We start from the raw sequence: 4,942 nt of genomic DNA, 5'->3' as shown, positions 1-4,942 counted from the left end.
TCAGGCCATTCATGGTGATGTCAAGCAGCACAGGCCCAAGGATACACCCCTGCAATTCCTGTCTTCTTGTATCCTCCAGGCAGAGCTCGACTCGTTGCTTGTGACCTTCTGAGCCAGGCCCATCCTTCTGTGGGTTTTCCTGGCAGCAGAGCTGGCTCAGAGAGGCTGCAGAGGTACCTGCATGAGGGAATATCAGCACACATCCAGGATGGGAGGAGACCCACAGGTCAACGAGCCCGTCAGTTCTGTCAGCTGAACCATCTGAGCCTGCCCTCCTGCAGCACAGCTCTGTGTTACACTGACCCACACGTTTGGCTTCCCAGCAGCACTCGGCTGATTTTCCAAAAATACATTCCACCTTACCTCCCTGCTGAAGGTGATGAAGGCCAGCCCTCAGCTGGGGTAAATACTGAGATAATCATATCAGTTGAAGCAACTCACTCCACACAGGTCAAAGAGCCCAAATGAAGCAGGAGGTGCAATCTGAAACATCAGGAAAGGTAAAATCACAGAGTTTCCAAGTATCACTTGATATCCAGGGAATTCAACGGTGTTTTAAGATAGCAACCACAAAAAAAGAAAAAACCTTTATGTGTAAATTTGTACAGAAGCTTCTATAGATGCATATAAATTTGTGTGCATGTATTTATCATATACATTGTTTTGTTAGGTTCATTTGGTTTACCAAGCAGCTTGATACTCTTCTTTCTGCAAAGCTTTTATTATGATTGCATATGTAGGGTAATAATGGTTAGTGAGACTTAAAGATTATAAAAGGTGAAAGATTTTAAAGACTAAGAAACCATCATAATGGTGTTTTAAACTACTGTTATCAGAGGAAATTTAAGCTGATCTCTTTATTTTCATTAGCCAAGAGCAAAAATACAGTGTTCTATAAAATGTGAAATAAAATAATGAAGAAGAGAACACAGTTGGGAAATCTGCATGACAGAAAAATCATGAACAACAGAGTGTGAGGGGGTGGGGAGAAAGAGGAAAATTATGATTGTTTTCCAGACTGGTATACCACTAAGATAATACAAATTAGAAACTGAGCAGCATCTTCTCATGTACATGATTTTTTCATGATGATAAAATTCTCTTTTGCTTGTTGAAAAAATGATGTGCCTTTTCAAGGAACATGATACTAGAGTGGTTACTAGCCATTCCTGGTCCCCTTCAGCATGCAGATATATACGTTAATTATTCCTGCTGATTTTACTAGCAGTGATGTGCCTAAAGCCCCATACATCACCCTGCTATGCTATCCTGAAACATTTGCTTTTATTACTGACACATGAGAATATTCAGTGGGTTTACTTATCCTGCTCTCATCAGTGCTGTCCTCGTTTATAGGGATTTTTAAATCTGGTGAAATGAATTCTTTAGTTCAAAGAATCACATGTGCTGTGTTAGTCTTCATAAACTGTTTGGAGAACAGTTTAAAAGGCATGAAAAAAGAGAAGGGTACTCAAGGACAGTCAGCCAGGGAACATTGCATACACTGAATTTATTCACACATTAATTTATCAGAATTATGAATATTCTCTGAACAATAAACAAAACTTTAATAATTTTATAAAGCAACTTGGGAAAAAGTTATTTGCTGATGATATTTTTAATCATTCATTTTGATACCTTGAAATATTGCCTTATGTGATCCTAATATTTTTTTTTCTTTTATTTTCTTCTTTATTTGTATTTTTTAGCTCTTGTTTTCTCTCTTCCTCCCTTTCTCCCTCTCTTCCTTAAGGACTGCCAAGAAAAGCCAATATATATCGCACTAATTGCCGCGCAGGCACTGCAGTTTCCCTGCTTTTGCTCCCCATCCCTGCCATAGCCTGGTGCTCCCAGCAGCCTGGTGCTACATTAATAGCTTGGCCTATGGGGACCTTTCTGTCTGGGACAGTACCATTCTGCCCAGACAGGGAGAGACAAGGCTTTTTTGTTCTTTAGGGGAAAAAAAAAAAGGAAAAAGACAGACCTTGCTGCAGCCCTTCACTTAGGATTCCTCCTTAGGAATTCTAATTCCAGCTGCACGCTCCAAAGGGGCTCATGACAGCGATTATTCCAGGCATAAATCATCATTCAGTAGCTTTGTGTTCACACACCAGTTCTTCAGGGATTTCTTTTTATTTTTTTTTACTTTCATATTTTGCACTGTACTATTTGCTTGCAAATCATAATCTAACTCAGCAACTGCGAGGACATATCAAAATTAGTAAACACTTTGTTTTAAAATAATTGCTGATTTGAGAAGTACCTTTGAGATGTTATGTGTAGCACAGCTGTCAGTAGTAGCAATTATTTATGTATTGAATGAATGAGTTTGTCTTTTATCTATATGGAAGGGCATTTTACTTACACATGCTTCCCCTTCTCCAGGCACATTTCCATCTGCGGTTTTACAGCTATATTGTGACCAGCTTTGTGAAAACAAGTTTGTTTCAGAAGAAGCTTTTTTTAAAAAATAATTGTCAAAATGGGTCCCCTAATTTCTGAAAGGCAAAGCCCAAAGGTGGCCTAGAACTCATTGTTTTGCCCAATATGAGGCTATCAGACAGCATGCCCAAAACTCTGAGCTTTCTTGCAGGCCTGGATCCAGATGTCACAGATCAGAATCTTCATAGTTATTATTTCTTAGGCACCTACATTTCCTTTCATCTGGGTAAGATGGACACCATGAACTTTATTATATGGAAGTTTTGCTTAAACAGAATGTTAAATCTGCAATATTTTTGTTACTAAAGACTATTTTCTTGAATTAAAATCTATCATCTCCATAATTAACATATACATATCCTTGATGTACGGCATGGTCTTTGTTTACCTATAATCCAATATCCATAACACTTAAAATAAAAGCCTGCACTAAGTACTTCTGCCAACTGCATTTCACAGATTAAAATACAAAAGGCAGATAATTCTTGTGTTGCTCTTTAATAAAATGAAGAATCTCCCTGGACATTGAAGGATTCACTGCTAAGTATGTGTATCTATTGTGATAGAAGTAATAGGGTTTTTCCTCAATTGCAATGCACATACCACACATCTGATAGAGAAATGTGCCTGATAAACCTAGTTAGCTCACTGTAAAGTAAGAACAACTGCAGGGAGGTAAATATATTTCTCATCCTCACAGGGACAGTATTTGAAATCCTATTAAACTGAGGTAGGCATTCCTGGATTAGGCAGCACATGTGTTCTACCCTTTCCCCTCTTTTCCCAGTTACCCCTGCCCACTTTGGGGTCTGCAGTCTGAGGGGAGGGAGCAGGGGAGCTGTCCCACACACCAGGCCCAGTGTCCCTCCTCTGCAGGACTGCACCTAGCTCTGTACTAAAGTGCAGCCCTTTAGTTACAGACACTCTCTGCTTCCCTATTGACTGGACAGGATCTTTTATTAGAGCCAAAACTACACATGCAAGCTGCCAGGCTTCCAAAATATCAGCTCTGTTTACCTGATGGGCCAGCCAAAACCAGAGGTCAGAGAAGGTAAAGTGTATAAAAAACTTGGAGGGTTTTGGCCTTGAATGACACCCCAGAGGTCACAGAGGCAGTCTGTGGCAGGACAAGTATGAGCACATAGATCTCCAGAGTTTGGGGCTCCTTCATTGCTAGGGCATCCTGCTTCCTATAGGGATAGTCAGTTTATTTTACCTGAAAGTCTGATCACTCTTTGCACCAAAGAAATTTGTCTGCAGTGGCAGCTCATAACAGTCTGTGCTTTATTCACTCCTTCTCACTGCACATGCCATTAAGCCTTGTTTTTGCAACCTGTGTACAGGAAGCAATGAGCCTTGGGAGCCTGACCTGGGGGGAGAGAGCCCATGACCAAGGAGATCCTCTGCCTGGTCTGCAGCTGCTCACCTGGATTATGCACTGCATTGCCTATGCATCAGAAGAAAAGTTTCACAGAGCAGAGAAACCTGCAGTCTAGTTTTATTTCTAGTGTAACAATGTGTGTGCAAAAATTAAATATTAAGTTATTATTTATTTAATTTAATTTAATATTGTCTGAGAGAAGGCAGCATTGGGAATGCTACTAAAAATCTGAGCGTGTACCTGACATTTTGTGCTGACAATGCAAGAATTCACTGGTTGATAATGTTAGTTTACATGGCAGTTTAATTTTTCATTTGATAGAATATTATAATGACCTTTGCAGATAGTAGCTACCCTGTTGTAGGACACTTATGTCTCCAGGTACCTGCTACAGTTCCTTGAAGATTCTTAGGAGTTACTGAGTTAACAATAATTTTCCAGATTCCAAAGTGAGATACTGAATTATAATAATACCTGAGAATTGCAGATATCATTATTTTAGCTGGTTTTGATACAGAGAAATTCCAGGAAAAAAAACAACCAAATGTTGGTTGCTCTTCTAACACTTCAGTCCCTTCCATGTGCTCTGCCTAGATCATTATCTGCAATTCAGAGATGGACATGGGCCCAAACTTGTGATGCAGCATTGTGGGTGGCTGCTGGCTGGATGCCAGGCACCCACCAAAGCTGCTCTCTCCGTCCCCTCTGCAGCTGGACAGGGGAGAGAAAATATAGGTAAGGGTTCACAAGTTGAGATAAGGACCGGGAGAAGTCACTTGACAAATACCATCACAGGCTAAACTCCAATTCACAGGCTAGAATTAGAGATATTAACTGAATTTATTATGACTAAGATCAGAGCAGGATAAAGACAAGTAAAATAAAACCTCCAAAGACCTCCCCCCCTCCCTTCCTCCCAGCTCTATCTCCTCCCCCAGTGGCACAGGGAGACTGGGAACGGGAGTTACGGTCAGTTCATCACCCATGGCTTCTCCTGCTGCTCAGGGACAGGAGTCCTTGCCCTGCTCCACCATGGGGTCCCTCCCACAGGAGACAGTTCTCCATGAGCTTCTCCAGCCTGAGTCCATTCCACAGGCAACAGTCCTCCCCAATCTGCTG

The 4,942-nt window shown here is 41.0% G+C and overlaps 1 long non-coding RNA gene across 1 annotated transcript; it reads left to right on the top strand.

Moving 5' to 3' along the window:
* Positions 1-219: 219 nt before the first annotated feature.
* LOC141728265 (uncharacterized) lies at positions 220-4,004 on the top strand. The gene is made up of 2 exons (XR_012579145.1): positions 220-500; positions 3,786-4,004. It is a non-coding gene; the product is annotated as an uncharacterized LOC141728265 (long non-coding RNA).
* Positions 4,005-4,942: the final 938 nt, after the last annotated feature.

This window comes from Zonotrichia albicollis, chromosome 2 (genome assembly GCF_047830755.1).
Source record: "Zonotrichia albicollis isolate bZonAlb1 chromosome 2, bZonAlb1.hap1, whole genome shotgun sequence".
Lineage (NCBI taxonomy): Eukaryota > Metazoa > Chordata > Aves > Passeriformes > Passerellidae > Zonotrichia > Zonotrichia albicollis.
The sequence above is the reverse complement of the archived record's forward strand: the minus strand, read 5'-3'. Positions and strand labels throughout refer to the sequence as shown.